At 35.0% G+C, this 24,337-nt stretch overlaps 1 protein-coding gene across 1 annotated transcript in view; it reads right to left on the reverse strand.

Moving 5' to 3' along the window:
• Positions 1–24,337, reverse strand: part of LOC145937004 (uncharacterized) — a 338,257-nt gene that overhangs the window by 312,586 nt on the left and 1,334 nt on the right. The gene's annotated exons all lie outside the window — the stretch shown is intronic.

Raw genomic sequence — 24,337 nt, forward strand, 5'->3', positions numbered from 1 at the left:
TTTTACTTGTTCTATGAATAACTATTAATTCTCCAAGCCTGATTATCAGAACTGCTAAAAATTATTTATTCCCCGGGACATAGAAATTTTTCGACAATAAATAAAAATTTTTTTAATGTTTCTATAGTTATTTTGACAATTTTGGGTAGCACCGGACGAGTTTCACCAAAAACTATTAATGCTCGAAGTGCTGAGATTGTTATATAAAAAGTTATTGCAAACTTTCGTATGACAGGTCGAGAAATTTCTGGCCCGTCGGAAAAGTGGTAAAAGTGAAATAAATCGATATCTTTTAAACTATAATAAACAGAGACATGCGGTTTCCACGATTTTACTTGTTCTATTAATAACTATTAATTCTCCAAGCCTGATTATCAGAACTGCTAAAAATTATTTATTCCCCGGGACATAGAAATTTTTCGACAATAAATAAAAATTTTTTTAATGTTTCTATAGTTATTTTGACAATTTTGGGTAGCACCGGACGAGTTTCACCAAAAACTATTAATGCTCGAAGTGCTGAGATTGTTATATAAAAAGTTATTGCAAACTTTCGTATGACAGGTCGAGAAATTTCTGGCCCGACGGAAAAGTGGTAAAAGTGAAATAAATCGACATCTTTTAAACTATAATAATTAGAGACATGCGGTTTCCACGATTTTACTTGTTCTATTAATAACTATTAATTCTCCAAGCCTGATTATCAGAACTGCTAAAAATTATTTATTCCCCGGGACATAGAAATTTTTCGACAATAAATAAAAATTTTTTTAATGTTTCTATAGTTATTTTGACAATTTTGGGTAGCACCGGACGAGTTTCACCAAAAACTATTAATGCTCGAAGTGCTGAGATTGTTATATAAAAAGTTATTGCAAACTTTCGTATGACAGGTCGAGAAATTTCTGGCCCGACGGAAAAGTGGTAAAAGTGAAATAAATCGACATCTTTTAAACTATAATAATTAGAGACATGCGGTTTCCACGTTTTTACTTGTTTTATCAATAGCCATTAATTCTCCAAGTCTGATTATCAGAATTGTTAAAAATTATTTATTCAGCTGGACATAGAAATTTTTCGACAATAAATAAAAATTTTTTTAATGTTTCTATAGTTATTTTGACAATTTTGGGTAGCACCGGACGAGTTTCACCAAAAACTATTAATGCTCGAAGTGCTGAGATTGTTATATAAAAAGTTATTGCAAACTTTCGTATGACAGGTCGAGAAATTTCTGGCCCGTCGGAAAAGTGGTAAAAGTGAAATAAATCGATATCTTTTAAACTATAATAAACAGAGACATGCGGTTTCCACGATTTTACTTGTTCTATTAATAACTATTAATTCTCCAAGCCTGATTATCAGAACTGCTAAAAATTATTTATTCCCCGGGACATAGAAATTTTTCGACAATAAATAAAAATTTTTTTAATGTTTCTATAGTTATTTTGACAATTTTGGGTAGCACCGGACGAGTTTCACCAAAAACTATTAATGCTCGAAGTGCTGAGATTGTTATATAAAAAGTTATTGCAAACTTTCGTATGACAGGTCGAGAAATTTCTGGCCCGACGGAAAAGTGGTAAAAGTGAAATAAATCGACATCTTTTAAACTATAATAATTAGAGACATGCGGTTTCCACGATTTTACTTGTTCTATTAATAACTATTAATTCTCCAAGCCTGATTATCAGAACTGCTAAAAATTATTTATTCCCCGGGACATAGAAATTTTTCGACAATAAATAAAAATTTTTTTAATGTTTCTATAGTTATTTTGACAATTTTGGGTAGCACCGGACGAGTTTCACCAAAAACTATTAATGCTCGAAGTGCTGAGATTGTTATATAAAAAGTTATTGCAAACTTTCGTATGACAGGTCGAGAAATTTCTGGCCCGTCGGAAAAGTGGTAAAAGTGAAATAAATCGATATCTTTTAAACTATAATAAACAGAGACATGCGGTTTCCACGATTTTACTTGTTCTATTAATAACTATTAATTCTCCAAGCCTGATTATCAGAACTGCTAAAAATTATTTATTCCCCGGGACATAGAAATTTTTCGACAATAAATAAAAATTTTTTTAATGTTTCTATAGTTATTTTGACAATTTTGGGTAGCACCGGACGAGTTTCACCAAAAACTATTAATGCTCGAAGTGCTGAGATTGTTATATAAAAAGTTATTGCAAACTTTCGTATGACAGGTCGAGAAATTTCTGGCCCGTCGGAAAAGTGGTAAAAGTGAAATAAATCGATATCTTTTAAACTATAATAAACAGAGACATGCGGTTTCCACGATTTTACTTGTTCTATTAATAACTATTAATTCTCCAAGCCTGATTATCAGAACTGCTAAAAATTATTTATTCCCCGGGACATAGAAATTTTTCGACAATAAATAAAAATTTTTTTAATGTTTCTATAGTTATTTTGACAATTTTGGGTAGCACCGGACGAGTTTCACCAAAAACTATTAATGCTCGAAGTGCTGAGATTGTTATATAAAAAGTTATTGCAAACTTTCGTATGACAGGTCGAGAAATTTCTGGCCCGACGGAAAAGTGGTAAAAGTGAAATAAATCGACATCTTTTAAACTATAATAATTAGAGACATGCGGTTTCCACGATTTTACTTGTTCTATTAATAACTATTAATTCTCCAAGCCTGATTATCAGAACTGCTAAAAATTATTTATTCCCCGGGACATAGAAATTTTTCGACAATAAATAAAAATTTTTTTAATGTTTCTATAGTTATTTTGACAATTTTGGGTAGCACCGGACGAGTTTCACCAAAAACTATTAATGCTCGAAGTGCTGAGATTGTTATATAAAAAGTTATTGCAAACTTTCGTATGACAGGTCGAGAAATTTCTGGCCCGACGGAAAAGTGGTAAAAGTGAAATAAATCGACATCTTTTAAACTATAATAATTAGAGACATGCGGTTTCCACGTTTTTACTTGTTTTATCAATAGCCATTAATTCTCCAAGTCTGATTATCAGAATTGTTAAAAATTATTTATTCAGCTGGACATAGAAATTTTTCGACAATAAATAAAAATTTTTTTAATGTTTCTATAGTTATTTTGACAATTTTGGGTAGCACCGGACGAGTTTCACCAAAAACTATTAATGCTCGAAGTGCTGAGATTGTTATATAAAAAGTTATTGCAAACTTTCGTATGACAGGTCGAGAAATTTCTGGCCCGTCGGAAAAGTGGTAAAAGTGAAATAAATCGATATCTTTTAAACTATAATAAACAGAGACATGCGGTTTCCACGATTTTACTTGTTCTATTAATAACTATTAATTCTCCAAGCCTGATTATCAGAACTGCTAAAAATTATTTATTCCCCGGGACATAGAAATTTTTCGACAATAAATAAAAATTTTTTTAATGTTTCTATAGTTATTTTGACAATTTTGGGTAGCACCGGACGAGTTTCACCAAAAACTATTAATGCTCGAAGTGCTGAGATTGTTATATAAAAAGTTATTGCAAACTTTCGTATGACAGGTCGAGAAATTTCTGGCCCGTCGGAAAAGTGGTAAAAGTGAAATAAATCGATATCTTTTAAACTATAATAAACAGAGACATGCGGTTTCCACGATTTTACTTGTTCTATTAATAACTATTAATTCTCCAAGCCTGATTATCAGAACTGCTAAAAATTATTTATTCCCCGGGACATAGAAATTTTTCGACAATAAATAAAAATTTTTTTAATGTTTCTATAGTTATTTTGACAATTTTGGGTAGCACCGGACGAGTTTCACCAAAAACTATTAATGCTCGAAGTGCTGAGATTGTTATATAAAAAGTTATTGCAAACTTTCGTATGACAGGTCGAGAAATTTCTGGCCCGTCGGAAAAGTGGTAAAAGTGAAATAAATCGATATCTTTTAAACTATAATAAACAGAGACATGCGGTTTCCACGATTTTACTTGTTCTATTAATAACTATTAATTCTCCAAGCCTGATTATCAGAACTGCTAAAAATTATTTATTCCCCGGGACAGAATTTTTCAATAAATAAAAATTTTTTTAATATTTCTATAGTTTTTTTTTACTATTTTGGCTAGCACCGGACGAGTTCTACCAATAACTATTAATGCTCGAAACGCTGAGATTGTTATATAAAATGTTATCGCAAACTTTCGTATGACAGCTCGAAAAATTTCTGGCCCGACGTAAAAGTGGTAAAAGTGAATAAAAAAGTGATTAAAATTATATTATATTTTTATATTATAATTAAGATATAACAAAAAGTTACGCATTCCTGATTATAAATTTAAAAAAGTGTCTTCTTTTAAACTTCGTGCTTAAAATATTTTTAAAAATCAACAAAAAAAAACATTTTTAATAAAAATTTCTTATATATAAACTTGAACACACACAAAATAGAAATAAAATTCGATTAGATCTGAACAAATTAAAAATTAAATATTAATGATTTCATATAAATTATATTTAATAAAATATATTTTAAAAAAACGACATAACATTATTTTTACTTTTCAAAACGTTTGAATTTTATCTGGGTTATTATTAGTTTATGCTTGTGGATTAATTGTTAAACGTTTGAATTTTATCTGGGTTATTATTAGTTTATGCTTGTAGAATGTAAATCAATGCTAAGTAATGTGTAATTCCAGAAAAAATGTACATGTCGATACATGTACTGCGACAGTAAGACACTCCTCGGAATAACATTATTACCTTATCGTTTCAAATTTCGTTGCTTGAATATCCAGTGCAAACAAGGACACAGTGTGTCCAGCTAATTGTTATCATCTCGAAACATTATGAAAACTATTTATGATTTAATAAAATAATTTTGTCATATTCTATCTCGCATTTTTCTTTGATCATTATATATATATATAATAAATAAAAATCAATATATAACGGCTTTTTATTATTATAATAAATAAATTATTTACCATATGGTTGCTTTGCCGTTGCCCGATGCCACCCCGGGCCTCCTCCTCGTAGAAGTTTCGAAACACTCACGTTCACAACACAAACACTTTGTTCCGTTTGTGACGCGCGGCGACGCCCGGGTTTTAGCTATCACATTTTTGACGCGTTTCGGTAAAACGCGAGACTCGCGAGAGCTTATTCGCGCACGAAAACCGAAGCTCCGTTTTCGCGTCGCCGCTTTTTTTCAAGGCTCATTTATCGGAGGGCCTTATCGAACGAAGATGATCAAAATGGCGACTTCGCCGCGACGCACATAAGTCACCGAAAGATGCAAGCGAGACGAACATTGAGCGAGATTCACGGCCGACGAGATCAATCTCGCGCTTGCGATCGCGATTACGATATTGGTACGCGCGACGTGATCATATTTATACGATAATTAACCACCAAAGACACTAATTAACACACACTCGCGGACCGGACCGGCAATGAGCGCGCGACCGTTAATCACGAAGTGGAAAGTACCACGAGAACGTAGCAGCGCTTGTCGAACGAAAATGGCGACTTCGCCGCGACGCACTCAGAAGTCGCCCAAGGACGCAAGCGAGACGAATATTGAGCGAGATTTACGACCAACGAGATCATTCTCGCGCTTGCGAGCGCGATTACGATGTTGGTACGCGCGACGTGATCATATTTATACGATAATTAACCACTAAAGATACTAATTAATACATTCGTTCTTTCGCGGAGCGACAAGAAGCGCGCGACCTTAATCACGAACAACCGACGAGCAGCAATGGAGCTAGACTGACGCCTGCCAGTTTCGGAACGCGCAACGACACGTCGCGCCACGTCGTAGTGGTGGGGGTATGTAGAGGTCGCGACGTGGGAGCTCGGCGAATCACATCGCGACTACATACCCCCACCCCCCACCACTACGCGGTGGCGTGACTTCGTTGCGCGTTCCGAACCTGGCAGTGCCAGTCTAGATCCAGTGCTGTTCCTCGGTTGTTCGTGGCCAACGGTCGCGTGCTTATTGTCGGTCCGCGAAAGAACTGGTGTATTAATTAGCGTCTTTGACGGTTAATTATCGTATAAATCCGATCGCGTCGCACGTACCGACATCGTAATCGCGATCGCACACTCGAGATTGATATCCTCGGCCATAAATTTCGCTCAATATTCGTCTCGCTTGCGTTCTTGAGCGACTTCAGTACGTCGCGGCGAAGTCTTGATCATCTTCGTTCGATAAGGCCCTCCGATAAATGAGCCTTGAAAAAAAGCGGCGACGCGAAAACGGAGCTTCGGTTTTCGTGCGCGAATAAGCTCTCGTGAGTCTCGCGTTTTAATGATTTTTAATTGCAGAGAACTCTTCGAAATCAATAAAATAATAATAGAAATATCCCAGAACTATCGTATCTTAAAATAAAATTTTCTACAATTTTTAATATTTCTTTAAGTATTTTTTTTTAATCTAAAAACTGTAGAACTCTTTAAAAAAAGTATCAGGAACTATAGATCTACTCAAAAGAGTTTTAAAATTAAGCTCAGAACTATTGGAACTCGATGTGTAAAAAAATCGTGAAGTTGGCACCCCCATTTTTCAAAGTCAATTTTCATTATCATAATGACCGGAACTATTTATAAAAACTATCAAGAACTCTTCCTTAGCTTCTAAATAATTCAGAACTCTTAACAGAACTATGATATCGTAACATAGGGGTGCCAACTTCACACACCCGAAAAAAGTCGCAGTTAATCACGCGCAATTGCGTCGGATAAATTTCTAAGGGATCGCATCGCTTTCGAAATCTTTAATACGTATAAGATTGCTTCAAGATTTTTAATTATTCGCGGAACTAGTAAGTACCCTAAAGACGAGTTTTGTAATGAGATGCCATTTAAATCGCTCATCAACTCTAGCGATTATCTTCCATGCCGGCGCGTCTTTCATCGCGGCGACGATCACCGATGCACCGACGCCCTTTGTTTTCGTCGCGGCAAAAAGACGCCGCGTCGTTACATCGGCAAGGACGAACGTCGGGATCACGACCCGTGGCGGATTCATAATCCCCGCGAATGACTTAACTAAACGCACCCGTAGACCAGGAATGGGCCGTGTCGAATCACGGTTCCCTGTACCCTCTTCCTCGCGGCCGATCATCATCTCTCTTTCCCTCTCTCTCGCTCCGTCGCTTTTCCCGGGGAGAGAAGTTATTCTCCCATCTATATTCTCCGCAGTGCAATCTATGTTGGCCCCGTCGTGCGGTCCGCGCATCTATATACCCCATAAACCACTCGAAATGTCCCTCGACGGCCGCCATCGAGGACACCGCGATCTACTATGCCAGTGGTATACAACTTATGCTTTTGAAAAATGAAATAAATCGCGCGCAATAAAACAAAAGATTTATAATTTATTGTAGATAAAACAATATATATGCGGCAAAAAATTAAATATCAAGTAAAGAAATTTAATATCATAATTGCAATTACACATTCCATATATCAGATAGAGGATAGCCAAAAATATAAAAAGGCAATTATTTTTACATTTACGTTTTTAGCATTGCAATCGGAGACAAAATTTCAATTTCGTAAAATTTAATCGTCATTATTAGAATTTAATTTCATCTCGAATGTAATTTCATCAGATTTACTTGTATAAGAAAAATATGTATAAAACTTTTTAAACTTATATCATTTTCGAATTTGTAGCAATATCCTTTTAACTTTGAGAAGCGAAGGAAACTAAAAGTTCCTCGAGGAGTATACACACCATCTCCATTAGCTAATCACTATTACGAATTCGACATATCCTGGCGTGGTCCGCGAGTTGGTCAGCACTGTTGAACGTGCGCGGGACTGAATCGACGGAATAGAAAGAGGGACGTCGAGACGAAATGTCGAAAGTTTACATACGAATGTCTAATTTCGTGCATACGCCCCCGCGACAAGAGAGATGGAGGTGCTGAATGCGCGCACGACTGAATGTGACGTGCTATCGCGCCACTTGCCATGCTAATTATCCCTGCCAATTACGCGAATAGCGAGAGGGGATGAGGGAGAAGCCGTCTAATGGCGCCGATCCCCCCAAATCCTCCTGACAAGCGTCGATCTTGTTTCTGATTGCGGCAGCACAAAGACATCGCGGCCCAGATAGCAATTTACCATAGAATTTCGAATGCCAACAATCTGCCGTAGAACACTGTCGTGCAATGTTCCCCGACACCAGTCGCATATTTTATCGCGAATTATAGCGAAGTGTAAAACGACATTAGTGCGACAAAAAAATATATATAATAAAAAGTATTATAATTGAAAAAATCTGTAAAATCTCTACGCAAGATTAAAAATATTTTACGCGTATACAAAAATAATCTGTTATATATTTGTGTTCTCGAAATGACGATCGCGTGACTAACTTTTTTCGGTTCTTCAACTGCCGAGCCTTTCTTCGCGTATTGCATAACCGTGTTCTCAAACAAAATGATAATTTGACGCAATATGTGACGCGCGGCGATCGCCGAGAGATCTTTTTTAAATCGTTCTGCCAGGTGTGGGATTTTTTTTACGACTCGTACATTACCGGTGACAGTAGACGGCACTCAACGTTACGTTTGCGAAATATATGTGTGGCCAACACGACCGCGTTATCTTTTTTTTTTTTTTTTTTTTTTTCTTTACACGCAACGCTCGCTCGACGCTTACCATTACTCACGAGGCGACAAAGAGAAAGAGATAACGGTGGCAAGAGGTGAAAGGGGATCTTTCCGCCGCACAGGACCTAATTGTGGTCGGTGTCACGACAAATATCGCTACTCTCGCCCCAACTCATCGTGCGTCACGATGGCGTCGCGCTAGTTTACCGATACTTCCTATGCTAATTGCGTCCAATTAGCATAGCGATGACATAACGCCGCAGAGCGCACCGTGAATTTCGGGGTTCGTCCGTTTCCTCGTAAATTCGTCGATAGTTCCCTCTCTCCTTTCCCCGGCAAAAGCTGCGATACGCACGACGACTCGACGCACACGTTCGCACGACATTGTTATATCCTCCTTGTTCTGGCGTGTGCGCGTCCGAATGTAAATCGCACGCTCGCGCCACGTCGACCAGAACCATTCGGACACGGGATTAACATAAAAGGAAGAGTCAATATCGTAAACAATCTTCGTTACAATGGACCGAGCAGTGTCGGCGATAAATTCGTCGATATAAGACCAGGAAGGGAGAGAAAGAGAGACCAAAGAGGAACAATCGCAACGAAGATGCTGATTGGCCGTGTGATGGGAAGAAAAATTATATCGAGAGAGAAAAGGAGAGACAGACTTAAAGAGAAACGTGAATTTTCGTCGATATCATAAACTACGGGGGTTGCAACTTCCCTCCAGGCGACAGTGACACGACGGGTTTGGTCGGCTCGTAAATTCGTCGATATGCAAAGCAGCTTCTCTCTCTTCCATCGCTTTCTCTCCTCCGCCTCTTCCTCGGTTTGCCTCTTTTTTTTCTCTCTTTTTTGGGCCGTGTTCGATAGCAAATAAATTCGCGGGCGAGCGCGCTAACCCTAATTTTTGGGAGGGTTGATTCTTTTTCCCCGGGTCAAAGATCATGCGACTGGTGCGATCATGGATCGTCCGCACAGTTTCTCTAACGTTTTTTCTCGCAGGTAGAAACACATATCGTATTGCAGCGGCACGATCGTTCATTTGCATGGGAATGGTGAGAATGGCACACAAAGGCAACTATAGAAAGAAATCTTGTCCCGAAAATATGGAACACCTTTTGTGCGTCTTTTTGTTGGACACATTGCGTCTCTCAATTTATCGCTCGTAGCATCGGATCTTTCAACAATGATACAACAATGTACAAATACATTTTTTTTTGCTAATGTTTTCTTTTTTTTAACCTTCAAGTTATTAAAACATCCATTTTCACCTTTTATTTTTCTATGTTTGTATAAAATCTTTATTTGATATAAAGCACGGCAAAAAATTGTTGACTAAATTCTAAACACTCTAATATATAGAGTAAGAGAGAGAGAGAGTGTGTGAAACTAAAACTACTGTTTAAAAAAATACTAGAAGTTGACATACGATATATTGCACATTGATACTAAACAAGCGAAATTATGCATTTTACTCATATGTAACGTTATCCCATTAATAACATGCTAAGTGTATGCTGCATTGATAACGAGCTAAGCTAGCCTCAACGATAGAGAGATGGTTATATCAAGTTAAATAAACTCGACTACCTAAAGAGAAATCCTGGAATACGTAGCGCACAAATACATTGACGATCCCGTCCATTTTATATCATGCGGTTTGCAACGCCCGTATTTATCATGCACTTCAATATTGTTGTAAAGCGAGATTACGCGTGCATTAACTCGAGAGGATAAATAAATAACGCGGAAACGCGGAATGGAACGTTTGCGCGCGCATAGAAAGCTTGTCTCACCGTTCTAAAAAAACAATTCTGTCTCACGTATCGTCAGATAATAAAACTGTCTTATCGTATAATCATCTCCGCATTTCAAGGCGATAGTATGCGCAATCGCCACGCGTTCATTAATTTAACCGCAGAAATCACGAGCAACAAGAATGTCCTTACACATGTTGTATGTAAAAGATGGTTTCTGCGTGCAATTTATTTATCATTATTTTATATGTATAAAATAATGTGAATGTGAAAAATATAGAAAATGTGAAAAATATATAGAAATTGTGGGAAAATTAAAAAATTATAAAGAATGTAGAAAATGAGAGTAGTGTTCTCTACAATTAAATTTTGCATTAAAAAAAATAATTAAATGTGAATAAGAAAGAGAAATTTTTGAAAGAATCAAACAGAAAATTGCGAAGAATCACATAGATAACATTTCTAAGAAAAAATTTGTATTTATTGATGAGCAATCGACATGTAATATTGAACACAAAAACAGTTTTAATAGATTCGGAGCAAAAATCAACCAAACAAAATTCGAAGTAAACATGTGGTTGGCAAGCAACTACGAAGAAAATTGTGCTAACGGGTGTCCAAATTAAATTTGTTTGTGATAGAATATATATTTAAAAAATGTTTTAAATGTAAAAAGTCAAATTAAATTTTTCTCCTTTCTTTCTTTATAACACAAAAATGTTTAAATATAAATAGTAAAAAATATTTCTGTTTAACGTATAATTTTATCTCTAATTGTGACTGATTCAAAATTTTCTATTGATTATGTTTATTCTAATCTATGTTCTATTGATTAGCTTTAAAGAACGAATTTTATTGTTTTATTTAGCATTAGTATAATTGCCTAGCTTCAGATATTATTTGCTTAAAATAAATTAAATAAAAAATCGCCAACAATTTAATGCAAAATGAAAATCGAATGTGACCGCGGTTAGCAGTTTGTTTCTCCGGAATATACGAAGCAAAGCTCGGGATGATTTTTTAGTACCTACTCATACGAAGATTAACTTTAAGTATCCCTCTCGTTAACGATTCGCGAGAAGCCCGCTCTATAAAGCACACGCTCTTTTCTTTCAGCCCCTAAAGGCGGCATATCGGTTTTCCGGCACGAACAATCGCCTCGAGGAACGCATTTGTATTTCGCCCTTTACGCCGTGATTATGGCCGAATTAAAGTTTAAACTGACATATCGTTTAGGATAATGCGGGATAAAGTCGCACTGAACGATCACCCGGTAGCCCGGTAGACGTTGAACGGAAAACAAGAAGGAATAAGGAGACGTGGGGACGTAAAGACCTCGCGATATTACGCCAACTTTACGATCGAGAACTTAGTTTGCATATCAATGGGATACACATTCGCCTTCCAGAATCCGGAAAGCATTTTTCGAAAAAGCAGCGCGACGACCGCGGCGTCGTCGCCGCGGAAATTGGGACGCTCTCGCGTCTCTTGCGGGAGTCCAACTTTCGCGTATGTGTACTTTATTGATAAGACGCTTATCGCGTCTCATTCTTCGCCCAGGCGAATCGACGGAATAAAGTTTCGTACGAGTAGTGCGCGGGAAGGTGGCCGCCGTTTTCTTCGTCCCGGCAGATTTTATCGCGCACATAGTGCTCCGAAATGGCATACTTGAAATTTCCGGGAGAAGAAATCGATATCGCGCGTGCGGATAAGAAATATATTTAAAAATATATAACGGCATACTAAATTAATTAATTAGATATGACATATTAACGAATATAATTAGGGAAAAATAAATCGTTTAAAACAGCTGTAATGTAATCATAGCTCATTGTTGCAAATACTGTTTTAATAATTTAAACCGTTTCATAATAATATAAACATTTTTTATCATTTACAACATATATCTTGTTAAAAAGTTTTTATGTTATCACGGAGTAATACATTTCTCGTAAATATAAGATACTTTATAAAATATTCTTTGAAGGAAAAACATGTCACAGGGAAAAGTAGAGGCACGACATAAATCTAAGTTTAGAAAAATATGACAGGTTCGATAATGAAGAGTTTGCCCTTTTTGCTCGCACCATCAGGATGAACTTTACCGAAAGAGAGCAACATCGAGTGGCACTCTCATATACATCCCCCCTTTCGCGTCGATAGAATATTTTATTTAATGAAGATCTAATATAAATATCGAAGATTAATCGAGGCGTAATGCGCTCGTTCCCGGATGATAAACTACCCGGTCGGACCGATAACAGCGGAGTCACTGTCCATCAATATTACGCGCATATTCCCTCTCGAAGTCGAACTCACTTTATCCCGACGAGAAAAGTGAGTTACCCACTTTTCCTCATCTTCGGGCATCCCGTTCCCCACCCGACGAAGAAAATCCCTTCCAAATATAATTATGTCGAGTGACCTCGTTACCGTGCCGCTTCCCATCCTTCAAAAGTCGTTATAAACCCTCATAAATTATAACTAAGTTCCACACCGTCGGAGATCTCTGTCAGATCGTGCTGCTGTTGTACATTTTCCGATGCGGTTGAAAATTTCGTATTTGAAATTATGATAATGAGATTCGAGATGACTCACATCGCGCTCCGTGCCTTTACGTAAATATGAAACGTATTTATTACACATGAAAAAATAGTATATTATTTTTTAATTGCTAAAACTGCACAAATCTCTTTGATGATTTAACATTAAATTAAGTTTCTATTATTGAAAATAAAATTAATTTGAAAAATAAATTCTCTTTATTTTATATTTATACCACGTTAAAATATCGAAATATTTTTTAAATATCTCTCTTTATAATTAAATCTCCTACAATCGCTATTTCAAGTTTGCAACAATAAAGTATGACATCCTATAAATAATGCCATATTGAACTTATCGTAAAAAAATAGACATAAAATGCCCATGCTCTTGGAAAATCTTTCATTTAACGTGAAATTTTCTTTCCTCCCAGTTAAGCCGTCTGTCATGCATCAACGGAAAAGCGACGAATATGGAGCGGTCGAAAGCATCAAGGAGGAGAGGATGGAGGAGAATAAAGCTCCATGGTTCATAAACAATTCCATATGGTTCCGAGCGTTCGCCGAGCGGCACTTACGACCACCGCGATCGCGCTTCTTCCCAGTTTCCTCGATATCGTCTCTACTTTACTTTCACCATTTCCGGGCCTCGCCTCGCAGCGTTTATGCCTCCGTACCTACCATCGGGTTATGCCTTCGGGATTGTTATATACGCCCGCCAACGATTACGCCACCCTTGGCTCGGCTCGGACTCGAAAAGCGAGGGGTAAAGACGTACACAAAGAAAAAGAGAGAGAGAGAGAGAGAGAGAGAAATAGAGAGCTCCATAACCGTAACGCGGCCCAGAAGGTCGAGCTTCAGTTTGGAAGAGCACAAATCTCCCGTAATGACAGATAGATGCCGGAGCGACCCTTCGTCCAACCATCATACCAGCTACCGCGAGAAAATGTCAAGGGGTTGGAGAAGCGTTGCGAAAGAATTTTATCCCGTGCAACGAAGTTCTCGTGTAGATAGATAGGCGCATCGAAAGCTTTTCATCGTTGCCAACGACGAGGCTTTATGATAATCGGAGTGTATCGATGGCTTTTTCTCTCGAGCATCCGTATTTTTTAATTAATGTTATTTCAATTTTTCAATTAGACATATAAGCATATAAAATATATATTTGTTCAAAGAATTAATTTTAGGTTTCTATAGCATTGAGATTTAATTATATTGAAAGCTAAAAAAATGCATCTCTTGTAATTTTATGTTATAAATTGCTTTGGGCATATTGTAGTTTAATAACTATAAAAGATATCAATCTGCACGTTGATAGAATAATAAAATAACAACGGACAAATGTGTCGACCGCGAAAAAGAATTGCACTGACGGATGCAAACAACATCCCGCTGCAGCTAATAGCGAGTCACTACATGGGATATTGACACAAATTCCGGGCTTTTTATAAATCGCTAAAAACGCGAAGGGCTTGAAATAATAAAATAACCGAAGTGTCGCGAAACTCACACATACGTTGTGCTATGTGCCATCAAGTACAAATCGCATCGGAACGCAGAGGTGATTTTACAGTTGAGTTTTTTTTTCCCTCCGGGCAGATTGACCATTTGACCATTAATTCCAATCACACAGGCCGGTGACTTTTAATTACCAATGAAATTTCCAGAGTATTGCCTGATGAGGAAAAAATTACCGCTCCAAGCTGGCGCGGACCCTCCCTTCGGGGATCAATTCCTTTTTTCTCTCTCTTTCTCTCTTTCTTGTCCATTACTCTGCTTTTTTCGAACGCGTTTTCGTTCCCGGGGGTGATCGAGAACTAAATAGCCCGTTGTCGTCGTCGTGTAGACGAGATATCGCGCTCTTGCCGATCCGGAACCCGATGCAGGATGCCGGGCATTCGGCCCGGAAATGAGCAAAAGCGAAAAAACATGTTTGATCGCCAAGCCAAAGTGTTGTTAGGGCCTTGTGTCGGATGAGCAATTGAATAAAGTGGAGGCGTCAATATGTGACGACACTCGGATATGCTGAGGGCGAGAAAGACGAGTCGGCGACAGTCCCTTCGTGTCACCCTATAGATAATCGATTGAATTGATTGCCGATACTCAGTTTTTATTCCTCTCTTGCAAAAGCTTTTTTTTTTTTCAAAAAGTTACAAAGAAATTCGTATCATTGATTATTTTATCAATTTTATCGTATAAACAAGATAAATTCCTCTACTATATGATAAAAAAAAAATATAATTATTTATAATATATCGTGTAATTTTATTTTTGTAGATTATTCCAGCTTTATATTTATAGTATTTCAATTATAGAGTATTTTAATTTTATATTAAGTGCATTTATTATATATGGCGAAGGCCAGTTAAATCAAAAGTGATTTTGCAATAAAAGCAATATCAATTTCTGGTATTATTATTTACTGAAAATACGATGGCATATAAGAAAAAGAAAGAGAGAGAAAGGGTCTATATTCCCTACAATATCAAAGAGCATTATAACCGTTGAACTCAAGGTTCATTATAATTACGTCGGACTTAATCGGAATGCAGCAAAACCCGTCCTCGTCATCGTTCTACTAAGAATATGCTAAACAGAAAGTAACATATGGTAATAGTTGCGCGGTCTGTTTTATAGTCAGCACGAGTTTCATCTAACCAACACGTGCCATTTATTTCTTCCGCAAATGTCTAGAGAAGCATCGTTTATTTCACGCGTGCGCGCACGCGAATTATCTTTAGCGAATAATATAGAAAATACTTCACGCTCAAATTAAATATAAAGAAATTGCAGTAAACAACCGAATGTTTCTGATATTTTCTTAATTAAATTTGTTTTATAAGTATATTGCACAAATGCTATATATCTATGTATGTGTGTATTTTTTTTAAAATTATATCCTAAACAAGAGCCAATTTATATGCCTTTAAGATTCTTCTCCTTGCTACTGTCAAAAATAAATCTTCGAAAATCGTGGAGATAAAATTCGGCTGTTGCCTTCGCGCTGTTGTCGCCGTATTGGGATGTGTCGACGAAAGCCCTCGACGTTATTTCAATAAAGCAAATGGAATAGACTACACGGAGGTGGTATATTTCACCATAGAATGGAAAAGAGCAGAAGGGAAGGAAAGAGAGAGAGAGAGAAAGGGGGAGAGGTACGCAGAGACTGCGGCGCGAGCTATGATGGAGCCGTCAGTACATCGTGATCCACGCATCATCAACATTGACGACCTCCGTCCGCTTTTTGGCCCCGACGGAGCCCCTCTTCTCAGAGCCATTGCGCCAGTTTACGAGCCTGCAGGGAGATCTGCTGCCTTTCTCTCTCTCTTTCTCTCTCTCTTTCTCTCTCCGTTTTCCGTTTTCCTTGCATCGTTGTTGATATAGCTGCCGATCGCGCGGCGACGTTCGTCGGCAAAACGCGTTTTCGGTAACGTCCGTGACGTCATCGTCTAATTCACCCTTCACGCCTTGTTACACCGTGGTAACGTACCGTTTTACGATTTCGTCGCGCGCCGCCTACACATTGGCAATTGTTAATTAGCATTCTCGCGGAAGAGAGGAATAAGGGCGCTCGTTCTATTCCCCGGGGATGAAAAGCGCGCTTTCTCCGAAAACTAACGCGACACAGCTGATACGTATTTACTTCCGTACATCCGCTTTACTCGACCTGCATTCATCAACGCACATGCATTCATGTCACGCATGTACCGACGTCTATTGTTCTATGCTTTTTATTTGTTTACGTTTATTATATTTACTGTATTTGAGTTATATGCGCGCGTGTGTGAACTAATATTATATATCTATACATGTACAATATATATACATATATACATGCATTGAGATATTGTTAATTATAGTATAATACAAAATCCAAATTAGATATTAAGAAAATTAATGTGCAACGAGAAATTTTGTCAGATAATTATAAAAATAATTAACAGAAATTATAATTTAAATTCTCTCGATACTAACAATAAGTGTACAAAATTTAGAATTAAATGAAAATGTTATTAATGTATATGTAGATAAAATGTTATGTGTTAAATTCATTTTAAATTCATTGCTTAAAATTCGTGATACAATTCAAGAAAAAATTATATCTATAATTTTGTATGTGATGTAATAATAATGTAATATAGAAAAATCGTATTTGAAAAGTATAACATACTTTAAATATATAAAATAAATATCAGAATATACATATTTTAAGATATTATACGGGACATAAAATTATAAGTTTTGAATCACAAGTTTTTTGTCACAAATTATAGATCATCTAAAATGGATTTTGGTGTAACTATAAAATTGTAACAAGTTAAAGCAACGAGTAACAACATGTTTGGTTCTACTCAAGATTAATTGTCGACATATTAAAAGTACGTAACAATTAATATGCGCAAATTAATGCAAATATGATATAAAAGTTTGAGATTGCGTTTGAGATACGTGTTGACATCATTAAAGCATAAGATACACCATGCGGGTCGTTCGTAAATTAATAATTCATCGACAATTAGCCCTTCGCAGGTGGTCAGAATAAAATGCAAGACAGCATATGTTTGTCCTGATGAATCATAGAGAAATTAGCATAACTAACCCGCCACAAGATCATTAGCATATTCGTGTTGGATAGACTACATTGGGATCTCGCATGTTTACCGCTCGTCCTATAATCTTAACAACGCTTCAAATTTATCACATGAAATGTCTTTTTCCTATCATCTCTCTCATTTCTAGTGTACAACATTTTCAAATATATATATTTTAAACATATATTTTTTATCTACGTTATAAAAAGATTATTTCATATTAATTTAATCTCGAAAAGATATGCTAAAAAAGAAAAAAAAGAGAAGTAAAGTAAATTAAATTTATTATACTATTTAACTTGAAAAAGAATATCTCAATGTGTGAATAAAAATTAAATTCAATCAATAGATTTACATACATAGAAAAGAACACATATTAACGAATTGAATTTTTGCGTTAAATTTAAATATTTTACAGGCTTGAATAAAATTTAAAAAATGTAAAAAAACGTTACGTTATTTTTTAAATACGACCATTACTGATTTTATTCTTTCTTTCTTTTTTTTGTGATAATTTCATAGCCCAGTTATTCTGATTTCGTGAGCTTTTTCAAACAAACTTTGGTCGCCGTGATTGCGAATCAAACACTTTCCGGCCAATCGCGAGCAGCCGCGTCGCATCGATATTCCGTCAAAGTAGTAAATCGACGGTATCCCGTCGAATCGAGCCGGAAAATATTTAATTACTAAATCCGGAATAGCGGCACGTCGAGTTCCTCCCACACTCGTATATCCCGCAGGGCATATTCACTCTCCAACAAGCTTCAATCGCCCTCCGCACATCGTATTTCCCCTATTTCGGTTTAATATTTATAGAACGTATGCAGATATCATAATAAGGTAAATCGTTTGCGATTGTGCGTGAGGGTGCATATGAGTGTACGAATTGCCTCATTATGATATATCGCGAACGAAGTTCAGCGAAATAATATAGTTCCCTTTATGATTAAAGCTTTTATTGTTTGTAGCAGAATTATATTCAGCTAATAAAAAGTAAATTTTTTACAAAAATATAAACTCTCTCTCTCTCTCAAATTATTACGTACACAGAGAGAATTTTCTCTTAGAATTTACCCTGAAAATCATGGTAATCGTGGGACAATATAGTATGGAAAGAATTTTATGAGAATTTATCTGATTAATACTTATCACAATCAAAATGATAATATCTATTACAATAAAATATAAAATATGTTTGATTAATTTCTCTATGCAATTAAATTAATCAAACATGTTTTATATTTTATATTGTGATAGATATTATTATTTTTATTGTGATAAATATTAATCAAAGAAATTCTCATAAAATTCTTTCCATATACCATATTGTCCCACGATTACCAAGATTTTCAGGGTAAATTCTAAGAGAAAATTCGCTCAGTGTACATTTAAAATTTATCGTTTGCAATCAACTCTGCATTCTTAGTGTAGCTTTTCGACAAAAATTTAAGATTGTACTACTAGATCCGTAAATAAATTATAAGTTTAATCAATGGATAATCCTACAAATCACCTATTTTTATCAGATAATTCGTACTATCAAAAATATCAAATCTCCGCATAGCTGCGTAATATAATTGCGCGCTATAGAAACAATAATGACAACTGCAATCTGCATCGACCGAACGTGCGTTTTAGAGGAACCGCGCCGCCGTAGAGAGTGGTTCATGCGTAATTAATGAAACCAATAAAGCCGTTCGCACCCGCGGAAATTCGTTAAATTTAATTGGACGCGAGTAATCCTACGGACGAAGGAGGAGTTGCACGAAGAACGGGAAGGGAGGGAGAGTATGTGGATGGTGACATAGGGGGTAAAAGACCAGGTGGATTCTAAACACGACGGGGGAGAAACATCCGAGATGCGATACCGATTTCACAGTTGGAGAACGAGTATCGCGCACGTGAAATTCGAGGATCATTAAAAGCGGCAGGAATCGACGCGAAAATAAAGTATCGAAAGAAATGTTTCCGCGAAAGTTGCAAAAAGATTTTTCTCGATCAGCATTTCTATATACAAAAAAGATCTTTACAAAAGCACACATTTTAAAACATTTTTATTTTTAATTTTGACGATGCGGCTATAATTCTATAAATTCGCATGTTAAATAAATTCTTAATACTTATATCAACGTTTTTGTTATATAATTTCTCGCGTGTAGTTTCGAATAAATTAATATTAATAAAAATAATAATCTATGAATACTTAAGAGACAATATTTTATTTTCGTTGTTTCAACAGTAATTAACTAATTAATTAATTCGGCAATGGTAAAATGCATCATCCTACAGCCATCTGTTAGAATAACGAGGAACTCGTTGGTGAGAGAATTTTAGCCCGGAAATTCGCGGCGGATATTCAAGTGTATCAATAATCATATATTTCGGAATCGCGCTAATAATTACTAACTCGTCATATGAATATCGATAAATGTCAATACACGACACCGCGAAGATCAAACACGGATTTTAGCGACGTCGATTCGCGCGCATTTTTTATTTAACGCTCGCGGAACAAAGCAAGCGGATTTAAGAGCAACGCCGCGCGTCATCGCGATCGAGGATGCAATATATCGTCATTAATCCGGCTGACGAGTAATAACGTTTCACGCCACGTCGCATTACAAGAGCCGTTCCGTGTTACGCTACCGTGTTACGCTTTCCGGCAGTCTCGTTACGTTATTGAGAGAATTCGGTCGACACTGAAATATCGCATTTCCAACTAAATCTGGCCGAATCTAATTTTACGGGACCCATGTGCATTAGCGGATTAATGCACTCCATTCCTGGTGGACCAAGTGATGAGCTGTATTTGCATGACATTATATACTTGCGCGTACCCTTGTCCCATCCTCACCCCCTGCCCATCGTCGTTTCTCGTTCCGCCCCTTCAATCCTGTCTCTAATTATACGTGTAGCACCACTATCGGCCCTTGCACAGGTGATAATCATATTACTATCCTATCAACGTTATTGCCATTCCTGAACGCATACCAGGATCGCACTATTTGAAGTGCTTGGACTAGAGCGGATCGATCGGCCGTCAAGAGGGCCCCGGAGTGTGTTCTCTCGCAGTTCATTCGAGGGAGGACGGAGGAGAGAGACCAAGGAGAAGAGAGATTAGACAATGGCTTTGTATTTGTCAATTGATAATTAGCGGGAAATCTAATGGAATTGTGTTGTACGTAAATGTTTAAATTATTATGTCTAACATATACATAATATTATTTTCTCTGCACCGTGAAAAAAACCTGACGTTACATATTCTTGAATTTATTTAATACACAGAGAAAAAGGTTTCTTTAGATTTAATATACGTGTTTCTTTTACTTAGATTTGTTTCAATACAAAAACATAATGTTATACGAAACATTATTTTGTTAAATAAAAATTTAATAATAATTTCATTGTATTAAACCATATTGTTTGATAGAAAAACAACTCTTATTTAGTATAATGCTTTTCAACCAAATAATATTTGTTTGATAAAACAAAACATTTATTTGCCTTAAAACTGCTGAAATATGCTGCATTTAAATAATAACATTGTTTCTTTAAGAACAATTGTTATTTAAATGCAGCATATTTCAGCATTTTTAATGCAAATAAATGTTTTGTTTCATCAAACAAATATTTTTTATTGAAAAGTATTATTCCAAATAAGAGTTATTTTTCTGTTTTGTTTCATCAAACAATATGGTTTAATATAACAAAACTATTAAATTTTTACTTAACAAAATAATGTTTTGTAAAACATTATATTTTTGTATTGAAACAAATGTAAGTGAAACAAATTGTTCTTTTCGATTACTCGGTCAGCTTTGAGTAATGGAAAAGAACAGACATGCATCTTGTGCACTGAAAAAAAAAATTGTTAATTTGACTAAACCGTTCAACTAAATTACTATTTTGTTAATTGAACATAATTAGTATTTAAGTCAAATACATTTTGTTAGATTTAATATGTTATATTTAATTTAAATATTTTTATATGTTCAATTAACAAAATATTATTTAGTTGAATGATTTAGTCAAGTTAATAATTTTTTTCAGTGTGTGCGCTACTGTTTCAACTAAACAAAAAATTATATAAATAAAATAATAAATTTGTTTATTACAGTAATAAAGTTCTTTAATTTAATGATAAAATTGTTTGTGTAAAATAACTGAACATTTGAAGTAACATAATAAATTTTATAAATAAAATATGAATATTATTTAAAGAAAATAATAAAATTGTTTAAAGTAAATAAAACAATTTTTTTAATTAAAAAAAAATGACATTCTTTTTTAAAAAAACATTTTTATTTAAAGCAAATATATATATTATTTGAAAATCAAACAATCGCATTTGTTATTTCAAATATTAGTATGGTTGGACTATTTCAAGCATTATAATTCTTTAGTTTCAATAAAATAATTTATTAAATCCAAAGAAACTTTTCTCTGTGTATACATTTAATTTGAAAAAATTTTTACCGCAGACAGGAATTATATTTATTTTTATGATACGAGATAATTTTAATTACCATAAAAAAATTATAGTAATTATAAATCTAATGTTGAAATATCTTCTACGAATATGTAGATTAAATTGCAGTTTCGTTAATCTATCCGTTTTTTATTCATTATAATGTGTGATATTCAAACGCGGTGTTGTTTAATAATTCGAAAGAAACTCGTAAAATAATATCTAGATAGATAAATTCGAATATTAATAAATCCTTTCATTATGCTCGCTCTGTAAAAAACCATTTGATTTATCTTTGAAAGGGATCGAAACATTGAAAAAGGAATTAGGGAAAGTTTGCGAATGAAAACAATTTACAATAATATCCTGGCTCAAGAATTAGTAATAGATATCGTGATACTATCATCTTCAATAATGAAATAATGACAGGGAATAAGCTCATTTAGAGAGGCTCTCGTAACGCGCGCGCGTAGGCTTCATTGAATTACGTTGATAACAATTGCCCTGATAAAGGAGCGCGTTAAGATACGCACACGCGTGCGCGCGCTCACTCGCGACCTTATCCTTTAATTATAAAAAAAAATCTCATTAGAAAAATGCGCGGGTTGCGCAAATTACGAGCGACTGCGATCAGATCCGATGTGCATTATCTGCGGATTTGCATATCGCGTGCGTAGAAAGGGACGCGTAAATACTAGGCGCCGCCAGAGTGCTGGATGTTTGTATAAAGAATTACAGAGTACGATGATTTCTTTTGTAACTCGCGCTCTTTAATTGCCGATGCTAAAAATGATCCTTTCTGCACGTATGTATTCTTGAAATTGCCGGAGGTGGCTTTGTGATTTCATACAGCGAGGCGATGTGCAACACATTATATTTGATAAAGTGTATACGATACTTAATACCGAAAAGTCCCTTTGAGTTCATTGCTTTTTTGAAATAGCAGATTTTCTACTGAATCTATGATTATTTCTTTTACGAATTAAAATTAGAAAATTCTATTTTAGATAGATTTAACCAATTAGATTAAAAAGGCCATTTCTGTAGAAGATTTATTTTTAATTAAATTTAAAGAGAAAAGATCTATTTTTAATACATTTAATAAAATTTTTAAAAAATATTACTTTCATTCTAATCTAATATCAATTTGATACCTTTTATATATAAATTATAGACTTAAAGACAAACAAATAATTTTTTATATATGTATATTTAATTAAAAATATATTTTTATACTATATACTTTTATTCTAATCTAATATTGATTTGATACTTTTTATATATAAATTTAAAAATATTATTGATTCTAAAGCATTAGTGCTTTTCCTACAGATCTGCAGAGCTTATATAATGTTGTCTCTTTTTTATTTTCTCACATAAATTTATTTTCTGTTCGAACCGGCGAGATTACTCCAACTTATAGTACGTTTGCTGCATTTCTTCGTTGCTTGCAGGATTGCCTGATAGCCCCCCATTCTACTTTCGGCAACTTCCATGAAAGTTCGTTGCCCGTTTCGATCGTTATTTATTCAAGTTTTGTTTGCGCTATGTCTGAGACGTATTTGTATCCTATGCGAGTAACGATGGAGACTCACAATAGTAGGAATATAAAAGGCGAAAAGAAAGAAAACCGCATTTGAATATTACACATTATAATAAATTAAAAACGGATAGACTAACGAAACTGCAATTTAATCTACATATTTATACGATTGAAAGCGCAGATAATGCATGACGAATGAAATCGAAAAGTAATATCAAAATCTTGAATGCTATTTATAAGAATTATATATATACAGTATTATTTAATATTTATAATATATTAATATTCTCATTCATAAAGTATATTATTATTCAAGTAATATCTCTGTTGTGATTTTTTATCAGTAGTTTGTTCAATAAATTTTGTATAATCTTTAATTTTAAGAAAATATAATTTGAAATATATTTCTGAATATATCATGAAAATCGTTTAAAATTTATATATTAATTTGATTTGAAGCAAGATATTATTACGCATCATTAATGAAACATCCAAGTATTATACGTATAAGTAATGTATAAACTTTTTGATTTACTTCTCCATTAAAACAATGTCGCGCAAGTAGTGAATCTCACTTAGTCTAACTTTATTCATTTCTTATTATAAATTATTTTACGTTCAACTCTTTGCGTCAACTCTTTTATAGAAATGTAGACTTTTTTTATATAACGACTCACCGTTTTCCAAGATCGTGACCGGAAAACTGTAATGTCTGGCTTCGTCGATTGATATCCGTAAATTCAATATATACTGCTATATTCCAATAGAGATACTATATACACTTTTCACGAATTTTCATTTTACACTAAACGTAACAATAACTAATCTCTTTC

Source organism: Prenolepis imparis, unplaced genomic scaffold, assembly GCF_030444845.1.
Source record: "Prenolepis imparis isolate NDT839.2.m4 unplaced genomic scaffold, iyPreImpa1.0 SCAF_6, whole genome shotgun sequence".
NCBI classification, from domain to species: domain Eukaryota; kingdom Metazoa; phylum Arthropoda; class Insecta; order Hymenoptera; family Formicidae; genus Prenolepis; species Prenolepis imparis.